The sequence below is a fragment of the Staurois parvus genome, unplaced genomic scaffold (genome assembly GCF_062004578.1).
Source record: "Staurois parvus isolate SC_StPar_1 unplaced genomic scaffold, SC_StPar_1.0 ptg000727l, whole genome shotgun sequence".
NCBI lineage: Eukaryota > Metazoa > Chordata > Amphibia > Anura > Ranidae > Staurois > Staurois parvus.
In genome coordinates, this window is record NW_028318523.1 from 1093540 (window position 1) to 1109352 (window position 15813).

At 41.8% G+C, this 15813-nt stretch overlaps 1 protein-coding gene across 1 annotated transcript in view; it reads right to left on the bottom strand.

Annotated features, from left to right (window-relative positions):
* TTC7A (tetratricopeptide repeat domain 7A) overlaps window positions 1-15813 on the bottom strand; it is a 592416-nt gene that overhangs the window by 427387 nt on the left and 149216 nt on the right. The gene's annotated exons all lie outside the window — the stretch shown is intronic.

The window sequence follows — 15813 nt, forward strand, 5'->3', positions numbered from 1 at the left end:
GCAGCACTTTACATATATATTGTACATTCCCATCAGTGCCTAACCCTCAAGGGGCGTACAATCTAAGGTCTCTAACTCACATTTATATACAAGGGCCAATTTAGACAGGATCCAATTAACTTACCAGCATGTCTTTGGAGTGTGGGAGGAAACCGGAGTACCCGGAGGAAACCCACGCAGGCACAGAGAGAACATGCAAACTCCAGGCAGGAGGTGCTGTGGTTGGGATTTGAACCAACGACTCTAGTACTGCCAGGTGGAAGTGCTAAACATTTAGCCACTGTGCTGCACTTGCTAATCTCCCTAACGGTCTGATTATGTCCATAAATGTCCGCTGAAAGCGGTACATTTTTTTGCATGGAAATATGTATTTTTTTTTATTGTAGGCCCGTAATTTTTAGGAATAACTCACTGAAATCTGTCCGAACAAGAGTCTATTAAACATCCCGGGTATGATAAAATTTGAAACATAAAATCATAAATTATAATTTAATAAATAATCCTAAAAATAATAATATAATAATACATTTAATTCAATAATGTAATCAGACCAAAAACACTGAAATTTGAAATATAGCGCCAAGTTCGCACATCACTGAGCAAAGTCGCAGAATCGTTTCCAGTGTCTGATTACGAATTTCCCCACAAATCATTATCACTCAATTCTGCAAGTGGTTCTGATTTACTATCGCTGTTCTCTAGCCGGTCTAAACCCGATTTTGACCTAAAGGGACGCTTTTTGGACGCCATGGACGTTTCTCAGTTTCCAGGCAGAAAGAACAGTAAAAATGCAGGCAGGGCGCCGGACAAAGCACTCGGGACAAAATGTATGTGAAATGGTTTGATACAGGAATGTTTTACTATGTCAAATTAATTTCTAAGAAAATGACAGTTTCAAAAAATGTTTAAATTTCCCACTGTTCCGGCCCCCGTATGTCCCGACGCTCGCAGGGACCGGAACACGGAAGCCGGATGCCGGCATCGGCCGGAGGAGATGGCCGGGGACGCTGCAGGGGGGACATCGCGGGAGCGAAGGACAAGGTAAGCTCTGCAGGGACTCCCTGAGCAGCGCCGCATGGTAAGCCCGAGTGTAGCTCGGGGTTACTGCTTTTGGTACTGAAACTTTACCCCGAGCTACACTCGGGAATACCGCCAGGGAGGTTAATGCATGTATTACAGGGTTTCCCCAAAAAACAAATCAGAGGTTATTTACTAAAACTGGAGAGTGCAAAATCTGGTGTAGCTCTGCATAGAAACCAATCAGCTTCCAGGTTTTATTGTCAAAGCTTAATGCAGGCCATACATGGTTTGAATTCTGAATGATTTTTCGTCCGAAAATCGAAACGTTGTTTGCTCGGTAATCCGATGGTTGCCATCACTGATTTCGAAAATCGGCCGACCAAGTCATAAAGTTCACCCCATATAACAGGCAAAACATCTGTTCCTTCCAGGTCACGGCTCATAATCTTTTCGAAAAAACGATTGTACGATTTGACCATCATTGAGTCGAAAATCTGTTGTTTCTCACGAATTTTCCAACATGCCTGATCACCAAAAAGGGGAGGAACCACGAAAATCAGCCGGTGTCATTGACCCACTAACAGAGCGAAAATCAGCCGATTACTCTTAGGTCTGATTTTCGGACGAAAAATCGGTCGATTTTCGACCATGTATGGCTGGCCCAAGTGAACAAGCTGAAGTTAAAAGCTGATTGACTCCCATGCACAGCTAAACAAAATTCTGAGTGCTCCAATTTTAGTAACCCCCCCCCCCCATGTTTTATTAAGGTAGCGCTGTCAATTTAGGCAGCACTTTTACATATATATTGTACATTCACATCAGTCCTTAACCCTCAATGGCTGTACAATCTAAGGTCCCTAACTCACATTCATACACATACTTGGACAATTTAGACAGGAGACAATTCACCTACCAGCATGTCTTTGGAGTGTGGGAGGAAACCGGAGTACCAGGAGGAAACCCACGCAGGCACAGGGAGAACATGCAAACTCCAGGCAGGTGGTGCTGTGGTTGGTTCGAACCAATGGCCCGAGTACTGCCAGGTGGAAGTGCTAACCATTTAGCCACTGTGCTGCCCATAGCCACTGTGCTGCTAACACTGACTTCATGTTTAATCAGACATAAGAGGTGGTGAATAGAATAGCCTGCAATACAATGAATGTCTCTAGAGGGTTTGCTCCCTAATTACTGATCAAATGGGGAAAGTGATTTTTTTCTAGCAATATGGGAATGCTTCTCTTTTGGGACGCTGTAAAAATAAAATCTTCTGTAGTTGTTATGGAAATATCACAGGCGGGCTGCATTAGAGAAGTGAGAGTCTCAAAGGCATTTAATGTCAGGGTTATATAATCCATAAATGTCTGTTTACTGTTCTATGGGGAATGAAACCCGATCACATGATGTTACAGAATCATAAACAGTCTACATTATTATATAGGCTGAAGCAGGAACTCCGGGTGTGATGTCTCTCTGCTGAGAGCTACATACAGACGGGATGTATATATGCACAGCGTGATTAAAGTGCTTGTAAACCCTTACATACATTATACCAGTGAAGTGACTGGCCTCAATCGATACACAGAAATTAAACAAATCCTCCTAAGTTGTACCGGTTTATCTGCATTCTTCTCTTCTATACATCTATTCAGAGTCCAGAATTTATACAGCTTGTCTGCTTCCAGAAAGCAGGGGATGGGGAGCTGAAATCTGAAATTGTGCACTGCAGAGCTCAGTGAGAGCTGATTGGAGAGAAGAGACCCCCCCTCTTCACACAGCTGAATCTGTCAATCACAGGGTGTGTGCTGAAGAACCCTTGTCAGGAAAACTTGTCGGAAGTGAATTGTGCTGATAGCAGAGGAACAAAGCAGCTGACAGAAATGACACTAATGCAGGCCGTACATGGGTCGAATTTCGAACAAATTATCTTTAGAAAATCAGAAATGTAGTGTTTGAGCTTCAGAAAGCAGGGGGTGGGGAGCTGAAATTGAGCACTGCTGAGCACAGTGAGAGTTGATTGTAGAGAAGAGACCCCCCCCCCTTCACACACCACATAGGAACAGAGCTGAATCTGTCAATCACAGGGTGTGTGCTGAAGAAACCTCCCCCATCACCTTTTTTCTCTTGGTGTCAGGAAAACTTGTCAGAAGTGATTGGAGAGGAAGGAAGCAGCTGACAGAAATGACACTAATGCAGGCTTGTACTTGCGTCAAATTTTTAACAAATTTTCTTTAGAAAAACAGAAATGTAGTGTTTGAGCTTCCAGAAAGCAGCGGGTAGGGAGCTGAAATTGAGCACTGCTGAGCTCAATAAGAGCTGATTGGAGAGAAGAGACCCCCCCCCCTTCACACAGCTGAATCTGTCAATCACAGGGTGTGTGTGAAGACCCCTCCCCCATCACCTTTTTTCTCCTATTGTCAGGAAAACTTGTCGGAAGTGATTTGTGCTGATAGCAGAGGAACAAAGCAGCTGACAGAAATGACACTAATGCAGGCCATACATGGGTCGAATTTCGAACAAATTATCTTTAGAAAATCAGAAATGTAGTGTTTGAGCTTCCAGAAAGCAGGGGGTGGGGAGCTGAAATTGCGCACTGCTGAGCACAGTGAGAGCTGATTGTAGAGAAGATACCCCCCCCCTTCACAAACCACATAGGAACAGAGCTGAATCTGTCAATCACAGGGTGTGTGCTGAAGACCCCTCCCCCATCACCTTTTTTCTCTTGGTGTCAGAAAAACTTGTCAGAAGTGATTGTTGCTGATAGCAGAGGAAGGAAGCAGCTGACAGAAATGACACTAATGCAGGCCATACATGGGTCGAATTCCAAACACATTTTCTTTAGAGAATCAGAAATTCAGTGAGTTTTGTAATCCAATGAAGACACCAACCAAGACCTCAATTTTACCTTCTTTCGTGGCCAAGAGTTTTCTTTTCTTTCCAGGTCACAGCTCACGAATATTTCTTTTTCGTTTATATTTCTCGCACGATTCTCCCATCCTTGATTTGAAATTCATTCGTTTTTCAAAAAATTCCCAATATGCCCGATCACTCAAATTCGATGGTCACACAAAAACTGGCCATTTCTGTGGCCTACTGATAGTGCGAAATTTGAACGAAAATTTTTTGGGAGTTTTCAAAAAAAAAATTCTAATCGGAATTCGACCCTTGTGGCCCACTATTGGTGAGAAATTCGAACAAAAAGTCTTAGAAAAGATTTGCGAAAGAAAATTCTTTTGGAATTCGACTCGTGTATGGCCGGATTTAGGGGTTGAATTACTAAAACTTGAGAGTGCAATAATCTGGTGCAGTTGTGCATGGTAGCCAATCAGCTTCCAACTTCAGCTTGTTCAATTAAACTTTGACAATAAAACCTGGAAGCTGATTGGTTTCTGTGGAGAGCTGCACCAGATTTTGCACTCTCCAGTTTTAGTAAATCAACTCCTTAGTGCTCTGGACTGAGACAAGTACACACTATAGAGGGATATGCTTTGTTCATATTTCACGTCTGAGGTTTACAACCACTTTAAATAGTAGGTAGGATCCATATTTATAGCAAGCATGAGCAATAAACAACAATAAAGTATGAATCTCACTAAGGCCTCATTCGACTTGTGGCTGGGGAGAAGGAGGTAAAAATAGGGCTGCAATTTTATTTAAACTACAACGGTGGTCAGATGGGGTGGTACACATGTTGTGGCCACGATGCTTAACTTCACGAACACAGCAAAAATTACACCCCATGGTGTGTCCAGCCGCAATTACCGCCAGCAAACTCAACCTTTTCAAGTGAACAGGGTTGTGTTGTAACCAGGGGCGGACTGACAACTCATGGGGCCCCCGGGTAATAGGGGATCATGGGGCCCCTGTGTCCTTGCCCAAACTCAAAAATGCCTATGAAAAAGGTACCTGGGGCATCTCATGGGGCCCCCTACTGACCCCGGGCCCTCAGGCAGTGCCCGAGTTTCCAAATGGTCAGTCCATCCCTGGTTGTAACTGCCATACAACTATGTGTAATGTACGGTGTTGCAGCGTGGTGGTCCAGGTATACACTCTGAAGTAGGGATGCACTGAATTTTCGGCCACCAAAACATATCAGCCAAAAATAGCCCTATCGGCATTCTGCCAATAGGAACAATTTAGCCAATACAAGTGCCGATACAGGGGACTATGTGTACTGCAGATGTGAGGGGGGGGGGCGGCTGAGAGGAAGGAGAAGAACAGTGTATACAGTGACTGGCTGTCAGTGCCAGTTTTTAAATGCAATTGCCGGCTTTTTTTTTCTTCATTATAGTTTACAGAATTAGCTGTCATTTTCCCCCCAGCTAAAAGAAACAAATTTTTCTTTTAGTTTCTTTCCAGAGATAAAAGCAACAACGTTTCCTTTAGCTCCGGGGAAAGTGACAGCTAATTCTGTGAGCTATAGTGAAGAAAAAAAAAAAGCCGGCAATTGTATATAAAAACCAGCACCGACCTATAGTGACAGCCAGTGAGGGAACCTCTCTGTTTACACTGCTACCTCACTGTATACACTGCTCCTCTCCCTCCCCCTCCTTGCACACACTGCCCCCCTCCCCCCTACAAAGAGGACATGTCACTCATATGCTATCACATAGGGGAGTATTGGTCCTCTATGTGATAACAATAAAATCATAAGTTAAAAAAACAAAAAAATATACATGAAAGTAGAGAAAAATAAAAAAAATTGGAGCCTCCCCACCTCCCCATACGCAGACTTTTCGGTATCGGTTTCGGCCACATGCATTCTGAATTTTCGGTGTCGGTTTCGGGCACCAGAATTTTCATTTCGATGCACCACTACTCTGAAGACTACCAAACTACATCCCTGTATGTTATAGGGAACGGGAAGAGGGGTAGAATGCTTTATTCCTATCCTGGTTGTGGTGTACTGATACAATAGATTGAGTGTTGTCAGCTTACGACAGAAAGTGTGTTACTGGCAGGATCAACAGGTGAAAATAAAGGGGGAAAAAAACCTGAAAAAAGAAAACAGATGCAGCCACCACATCTAAAGACGGGTAATCTACAATATATTAAATTTTTGGTTTTGAGTTTAGATATGCATTAATTGCATTAGGGGTTTATGATTTGTATCAGATACAATATTATATAACAAATGCTGTAAAAGGGCACGGTGCTGTTGTCTAGAAATAGAAGGATTATAATGTGCTGGGAGCGTTCTAGAACAGGCAATGTGACACGTATTGAATCATGCCACAATACAAAAGCCGACACATGGCTGTGAATCACCCTGACAAAACAGAATCCATGGACCTGCAGGCCTATTCAATACGAAAGATCAAGGATAACGTGCAAAGAGATGTAACTTATAGCAACTAGCCCCCATAAATTACTAATATTTGTACAATATCACTTGTGGACAAGGAAAATACTCCACTTCAAACAGAAAGCAAAAAAAAATTATTTCACCCCCCCAGCGGTATTCCCGAGTGTAGCTCGGGGTAATGTTTCAGTACCACAAGCGGTAACCCCCGAGCTACACTCGGGCTTACCATGCGGCGTTGCTCCGGGATCTCTTGGTCACTTACCTTGTCCTGCGCTCCCGCGATGTCCCTCCTGCAGTGTCCCCTGTAATGTCCTCCAGCCGATGCCGGCATCTGTCATCTGGGTTCCGTCCCCTAAGAGCGTCGGGACGTACGGGGAATGGAACTGGCGGGAAATTTGAACATGACAAAAAGTAACATTCATTAAAATCACATAGTAAAACATTACTGTATCAAACCATTTCACATACATTGTGTCCCGAGTGCTTTGTCCGGCGCCCTGCCTGCATTTTTACTGTTCTTTCTGCCTGGAAACTGAGAAACGTGCATGGCGTCCAAAAAGCGTCCCTTTAGGTCAAAAGCGGTTTTAGACCAGCTAGAGAACAGCGATAGTAAATCAGAACCACTTGCAGAATTGAGTGATAATGATTCGTGGGGGAAATTCATCATCAGACATGGAAATGATTCTGCGACTTTGCTCAGCGATGTGCGAACTTGGCGCTATATTTCAAATTTCAGTGTTTTGGTTTGATTATATTATTGAAATAAATTTATTATATATTTTTTTATGATTATTTATTAAATTATAATTTATGATTTCGTGTTTCAAATTTTATCATACCCGGGATGTTTACTAGACTCTTGTTCGGACAGATTTCAGTGAGATATTCCTAAAAATTACAGGCCTACAATAAAAAAATTACATATTTCCATGCAAAAAAATTGTACTGCTTTGAGCACAGAAATATGGACATAATCAGACCGCTAAGGATGTTAAGATACAAATCGATGAGCCATAACATTGTGACCACTGACAGGTAAAGAGAATAACAATGATTATCTTGTGACAATGGCATCTGAAAGTGGAAAGGATATATCGAGCAGCAGGTGAACATGTTGTCCCTGAATCTGATCTGTTGAAAACAGTCACCAAAGATCCATTATCTCCTGCGCTCAAAGACTCAGATCAAACGGGCATTAGTAACAAGCAGCATGTTCAACCGCTGGTGATGAGAGGTTGTGCAGCTCTATCATGAAGCTGGGGAAGCTTGATAAAACTGTAGAAGAAGGTGAAAGAAAGAGCGCACAAACCTTGCGCATTACCTCAATAAATAGTGACTAATTTTATTATTAAGGAAATATACTCACAAAGTGATGGTATAACAGGCATAAGTAACCATAATCCACACAGGGTTACAGGTAAATCCAAAAGGGGGGGAGAATGAAGCCTAACGCGTTTCGAAGGGTGCTCCCTTCTTCATCAGAGCTGGGTTGAGCAGATAGAGACTTCAGTATGGCAGAGTTCCCATGGCAAGGAGACATTCAGCCACTGAGTGTCAGTATTACAGCAGTTCAGCCTGTTTAGTGAACTGCTGTAATACTGACACTCTGATGAATATACCATCACTTTGTGAGTATATTTCCTTAATAATAAAATTAGTCACTATTTATTGAGGTAATGCGCAAGGTTTGTGCGCTTTCTTTCATCTCCTTCTGATGTGTTGAAAGCAGAGATTTGAGCAACTTTGACAAGAGCCATTATGTACTGGTTGGAGCAACTCCAAAACTATAGCTCTTGTGGGATGTTTTCGGTTAGCAGTGGTCAGGATCAACAAAAAAGTGGTCCAAGGAAAAAAAAATGGTGGACCAGTGAAAGGGTCATGGGCAGTCAAGGCTCATTGTTGAACGTGGGGAGTGAAGGCTGGCCTGTGTAGTCTGATCCAATAGAAGAGCTACTGGAGCTCAAATTGCTAAAAAAAAGTCCATACTGGTTCCGATAGTAACAGAGTCTCACAGTTTGTTGTACATGGGGCTGTCTGCACCTATATGGGGAGGATGCAGCTCTTTTGGGTGAAAGGATTGACAATAAATTAGAAGCCCTATGAAACTAGGTGTTGGTGGTGATGGTATCAGAGGAAGATATTCTGGCCATTGAACAAAGGTCAGAAAGGACTACGGTGGTCAATATGTACTGGTTAGACTTACGTGGAGTATCTAAAATCAACACGTGTGGGATGGCAAAATCTCACTGCAGCCTCAGAGCGAACAGGGGTAACATAGCATGCGGCCATACAAAACAAAAAGGCATGTTCACCAGTGCTAGAAGTCTGGGGAACAAAATGGAACAACTGGAATTACTGATCCATGAGGAGGATTTTGACTTTGTGGGAGTAGCGGAGACATGGTTTGATAGAACACACGACTGGCTTGCAACTGTCCAGGGGTACTCCCTGTTCCGAAGGCACAGGGTAGGTAGAAGAGGGGGAGGGGGGTGCATGTACATCATGATGATATGTGCTGGTGAACATGAGGGATGATATCACCAACGGGGCAATGGAGGGGGTGGAATTCCTAAGGCTGGAGCTTCAAAAGGAAGGAACAAATGGGAAAATAATAGTGGGAGTATGCTACAGGCCTACCCTGAAGGATGAAGGTAGAAATGGTGGCGAAGCAGGGCAATGTTATCATAATGGGGGACTTTAAAGAGGTGGTAAACCGCAGCTTGAAAAAAAATCCCTTGCAAGGTAATGTCATAATGTGCTAGTATGAATTGCATACTAGCACATTATGAAGGACTTGCCTTAACCTCCCTAGCGGACTGATTATGTCAGTATTTCTGTGCTCAAAGCGGTACATTTTTTTGCATGGAAATATGTCGTTTTTTTATTGTAGGCCTGTAATTCTTAGGAATAACTCACTGAAATCTGTCCAAACAAGAGTCTAATAAACATCCCTGGGATGATAAAATTTGAAACACGAAATCATAAATTATAATATAATAAATAATCATAAAAAATAATAATATAATAATAAATTTAATTCAATAATATAATCAAACCAAAAACACTGAAATTTGAAATATAGCGCCAAGTTCGCACATCACTGAGCAAAGTCGCAAAATCGTTTTCAGTGTCTGATGACGAACTTCCCCACAAATCATTATCACTCAATTCTGCAAGTGGTTCTGATTTACTATCGCTGTTCTCTAGCCGGTCTAAAACCGCTTTTTACCTTAAGGGACGCTTTTTGGACGCCATGGACGTTTCTCAGTTTTCAGGCAGAAAGAACAGTAAAAATGCAGGCAAAGCACTCGGGACAAAATGTATGTGAAATGGTTTGATACAGTAATGGAATACTATCAGATTTTAGTGTATTTAGTGAATGTCACTTTTTAAAATTTTTAAATTTCCCGTCAGTTCTGTCCCCCGTACGTCCCGACGTCGCAGGGAACGGAACCCAGAAGACAGATGCCGGAATCGGCCGGAGGAGATGGCCGGGGACGCTGCAGGAGGGACATCCCGGAGCAACGCGGCAGGGTATTCCTGAGTGTAGCTCAGGGTTACCGCTTGTGGTGCTGAAACTTTACCCCGAGCTACACTCGGGAATACCTCCAGGGAGGTTAAAATGAAGCCCTCTGCAGGAGATTCCATCTTCACTCGGTCTTCCTTCCAGGTTTGTGAGCTCCGGCTATCTGACTGGGCAAGCTGCCACGACGTCTTTCCCGCACATGCGTGGGAATCCCGGGCCATGGCACAGTGCTCTGAAGGAACAGCGTGGGTATGCCATTCCTTCAGAGCGCATGCCCTGACTCTGAAAAAGAGCATATACCTCCTAAACGGTGCATGTTTAGGAGATATTATAAGCTTACCAGTAGGTAACCACTTTAATTACCTAGATATTGATTGAGCTGCTCACTCCTCTAAGGTTCAACACTTCTGAAATGTCTTGTGGGGCTATTTTATGTGTCAGGAGAGAAGTAGAAGATATGTATAGGAGGCATTAATGGAGGAGGCTGTAGACCTGAGAGATGTCAGCTGGAGATGGAGAAGACATTGGACAACAAGGCATCGGGCAGCACTTCTAGGAGTGTGCTATTTTATGAGTCAGGAGAGAAGTAGAAGATATGTATAGGAGGCATCAATGGAGGAGGCTGTGGACCGAGAGATGTCAGCTGGAGATGGAGGAGACACTGGACAACAAGGCATCGGGCAGCACTTCTAGGAGTGTGCTATTTTATGAGTCAGGAGAGAAGTAGAAGATATGTATAGGAGGCATCAATGGAGGAGGCTGTGGACCGAGAGATGTCAGCTGGAGATGGAGGAGACATTGGACAACAAGGCATCGGGCAGCACTTCTAGGAGTGTGCTATTTTATGAGTCAGGAGAGAAGTAGAAGATATGTATAGGAGACATCAATGGAGGAGGCTGTGGACCGAGAAATGTCAGCTGGAGATGGAGGAGACATTGGACAACAAGGCATCGGGCAGCACTTCTAGGAGTGTGCTACTTTATGAGTCAGGAGAGAAGTAGAAGATATGTATAGGAGACATCAATGGAGGAGGCTGTAGACCTGAGAGATGTCAGCTGGAGATGGAGGAGACACTGGACAACAAGGCATCTGGCAGCACTACTAGGAGTGTGCTATTTTATGTGTCAGTTGGTGGTTGCCCCAAAAAGAAACAAAGCTCTGCTCGACTTACTAATCACAAAAAACCCAGAGCTGATAGCGGACGTGGAAGTAAGGGATATCTTAGGAAACAGCGTCCGCAGAGCAACTACATTCACTGTCAGGGACAAGAAAAGCAGACAACAGGTTAGGACAAGCACATTAAATATCAAGAGAGCAAACTTTACTAAACTGCGCTCTGTACTGCAAGACATTAAATGAGAAGATATTCTAGAAACAAAAAACACAGAGGAAAAGTGGGAGTGCTTGAAGCATATTTTAATTATTGGCATTAGCCAGTGTATTCCAATAAATAAAGCAACAAATACAAAAGAACTAATATTAAATCTGGGTAGCTAAATTCAAGTGTAAAAAGGCACATTAAAGAGAAAAAATTGTCTTTTAAAAAATATAAGGCAGAGGGGACACCATCATTCCAGAAGTATAAAGAACGCAAAAAGAAATTTAAGAGAGTGATCATAGCAGCAAAAACAAACCACGACAAACATAACAGAAGAGAGCAAAACGAATCCCCATAAAAGATGATCAAGGGAAGTTGGTCATAAGTGTCAGAGAGAAGACAACTGTATTAAATACATTCTTCTCCTCAGTTTTTACTATGGAAAAGAAGGGGTACAATAGACAAGACGGTATTGTTAGCAACACAACAGACTGTACCCTTGTGACAAGTGTTCTAAAAAGACTGGAAAAATCCTGATCACTTGTCCAGAGTAGTTCAACGTTACTATGGTAACATTGTATTGCTTTGGTCACAGTATGTTGAAAAAAAAAATAGTAAAAAAAAGAAAAAATAATGTAATAATAAAAAAAATTTGAAAAAAAAATTACAAATTATTTTTATTATTTTCACCAATGAAATGTAGCAGAATACATTTTTACCTAAATTTATGAAGAAATGTTATTTATTTGCAAAATTTTATAACAGAAATGAAGAAAAGTGCGGGTTTTTTTTTTCAAAAGTTTCAGGGTTTTTTTTCTTTTATTTAGTAAAAAGTAAAAAACTCAGTGGCGATTCAATACCACCAAAAGAAAGCTCTATTTATGTGAAAAAAATTATAAAAATTTCATATGGGTACAGTGTTGCATGACCACACAATTGTCATTCATATTGCAACAGAGCTAAAAGCTGAAAATTGGACTGGGCAGGAAAGGGGTAAAAGTGCCCGGTAGGCAAGTGGTTAAATGGTGTAGAGGGTTTTTTACTGTTAGAGCAGTAAGGATGTGGAACTCCCTTCCACAATTGGTGGTTTCAGCGGGAAGTTTCACTAATTTCAAAAACCTTACTGAACACAAAATACAGGAATATGGGAAGTGATGGAGACATACACACACAAACACACCGACACAGGTTGAGTCTTTAACCGCATGCCGCCCAGCCACTGTACATATACGGCGGTAGGGCGGCACTCACAGGCAAAACCACGTTTTAAGACGTGTGTTTTGTAAACAAATAGGGGGCGCGCGCGAGGCGCGCCGCCGCCCTATTTGTCCCGCGGATCACTGCCGCAGATGTCAGTCGCCGGGTCACAGCCGCTCCTTAGCGGCTATGTCCCGGCGATCGGCGGCAAACAGTGACAGACAGCACAGCTGCAGTAGCTGTGCTGTCTGTCACTTCCTTCTCAGCTCGAGAATGAGCTGATCAAGAAAGAACAGTTTCTCTTTCTTGATCAGCCTTGTCCCTCCCAGCACACAACCCCGCCCCCTAGTAAAACACTCCCCTCACTCCTATAACCCTTCCCTGAAAAATAAAGTTAACCCCTTCCTCCCCATTGCCATTAGTACAGTGTCAGTTTTTTTTTTTTTGCACTGATCACTGTATTAGTGTTTTTGGGGATGTCAGTGACCCCAAGTCAGTACCCCCCAATGTCAAAATGTCCGCCGCAGTCCCGCAGTCCCGCCATAAGTCGCTGGTCGCTGCCATAAGTCCCTGATCGCCGCCATAATTCGCTGATCGCCGCCATTATTAGTATAAAAAAAACCCTAAAAATCCCAGTATCTTTCCCGCCATTTGTAAACGCTATAACTTTCACGTAAACCAATTAATTTACACGTATTGGGTTTTTTTTTAGCAAAGACATGTCGCAGAATGCATTTTGGCAGAAATTTATGACTAAATTTGATTTTTGCATTTTTTTTTACTGGACATGTTTTATAGCAAAAAGTCCAAAATATTGTTTTTTTTTCCTCAAAATTGTTAGCCTTTTTTTTATAGCGCAAAAAATAAAAACTGCACAGGCGATCAAATACCACCGAAAGAAAGCTCAATTTGTGGGGAAAAAAGGATGTAAATTTCATTTATGTGCCGTATTGCATGACCGCGCAATTGTCCGTTAAACTAGCGCAGCGCTGTATAGCAAAGAAATGGCGTAAATTGCAGTATTTATACCATAGTTTGTAGACGCTATAACTTCCACAAAAAGCAATCAATGTACACTTATTGGGATTTTTTTTACCAAAAACATGGAGCAGAATACATTTTGGCCTAAATTTATAACCAACTTTGAGTTTACTATATATTTTTTATAGCTCAAAATAAAAAATATTGTTTTTCTTCAAAATTTTTGGCCTTTTTTTGTTTATAGCGTGAAAAATAAAAAGCGCACAGGTGATCAAATTACACCGAAAGAAAGCTCTATTTGTGTGAAAAAAGGACGTAAATTTCGTTTGGGTGCAGCATTGCATGACCGCGCAATTATCAGTTGAATTAGTGCAGCGCAGAGTAGCAAAAAGAGGCGTGGTCATTAAGGGGGGGTAAATCCTCTGGAGCTCAAGTGGTTAATCAATATTACCAACTATGTAACTATATTACAATGTTATGGCTGATCAGAGTATTCGCATTGTAGAGTTCTCATCTACAGACTGAATGCCGGCAAACCTAAGCCTTCATGATTACTTTATGATTTGGAATAAATACTTGCAACCTTGAACTGGCTGGTACTTTAAACACACACTGTGTAATTTACATTGTCCCTTCTATTTCTGTATATGGCTGATGACACTGCAATTATTTTAATTTAAAAAAAATATCTAAATACCTTTTTCCTAATCGATATACACCTGTCACATGACACAGCCTGTCTGCAGGGACACATAAGCAGGAGGAGCTTTTAGTCCTCTGCTGCTAGTCACATGTTAAAAATAAAAAAAACAGCCTTTGGGATACAGACTAAAATAAATACTATCAATAAAATGTTTTAAATTGCCATATAAATATAGACTTGAAATAAAATCTTTATTTTTTAGCAATAATACATGTGGGCCAATTTCTGCCAGTCACTGGCTATCCCACACCTTTCCAGCCTGTGTCTTTGAATAACATAGAGGTGAAGCCTCCATCAATCAAGATGTAATATCCCATTCCCATTGTGTTTAGTTGGTTAGTGGGCATGGAGGAGGAGGAGGGAGGGAGTGGAAGTGGACTAGAGCGGGGAGACAGAGAATAGCAGGATCAACCAGCTTTTTGTAGAATACAGCAAATGAATCTCATAGTGGCTGAGTGAGTATGAACAGCACGTTAATGATGTGGGTTTAATGACACTATAAAGGATTGAAGTGAGCTGCTTGAAGCTGACTGAAAGCTTTTAAAATACTTTGTAAATGCTTGCTGTGCACATTGCTCTGCAGGTAAGTGTTTACAAGCTGAGGCCCGTGTGAACTAGACCTAAATCTTTTTAATGCTTCAGAGCTTACCAGAACGGTTATGTAATCAAGACATACATCTATTACCTTCACTGCATTTTATAGTGCCAGTAAAAATTATCTGCACGCTAAATCACATGAAAGAGCTTTTAATGTCATACATGGATAAACTTAAAAGCCTCAGGAGCCCGTCAGAGCATAATATCATTAAGATGACGGGAACATCGCGGGAGAGACATTTTCCTACACACAGCTGACTTCCTGTTACTAATTCAATTTTAATTCATAGTTACATAGTTAGTCTGGCTGAAAAAAGACAAAAGTCCATCCAGTTCAACCATTAAAAAAAAAAAGTTATAATCCTATACCCACAGTTGATCCAGAGGAAGGCAAAAAAACCCAGCAAAGTATGATCCAATTTGCTCCTGCAGGGAAAAAAATTCCTTCCTGATCCCCGGAGAGGCAATTGGATATTCCCTGGATCAACTTTACCTATAAATGTTATATCCAGTTATATTCTGTGTATCCAAGAAAGAATCCAGGACTTTTTTAAAGCAATCCACTGAGCTGGCCAGAACCAACTCTTGAGGGAGTCTATTCCACATTTTCACAGCTTTTACTGTGAAGAAACCTTTCCATGTTTGGAGATTACATTTCTTTTCCTCCAGATGTAAAGAGTGCCCCCTTGTCCTCTGTGATGACCTCAGGGTGAATAACTCTACACCGAGTTCACTATATGAACCACTGATTTATACATGTTGTAGCACTTCCGTTTCTGTGCTTTTATATGCATTAACACCACTGTACTTACATCATCCTATATAGGAATTTATAGAATATATACTTTATAATATAATAATCTCAAGAAAAATGCATGCAGAACAGGACAATGAAGTACTGTATGTCATCTGCAACACTTGTTATTCATTAAGTGAACCTGTCATGACACAAACATGGAGACTACTGTTAATGACAACTCCTTCACAAAATTCTTGTTTCCTGGGTGTCATGCATGACCGATGAAGAATGAAGCAATGACAGAATACGATGATCCATAAAGTATACATTCTATAAATTCCTATACAGGAGCCTAGGGCCAAATGGATGTCCTTGAGCCCCAGTTACAATTTTCATGCTCCTGCAAAATTGGTCAAAGTTGTCAATTCCC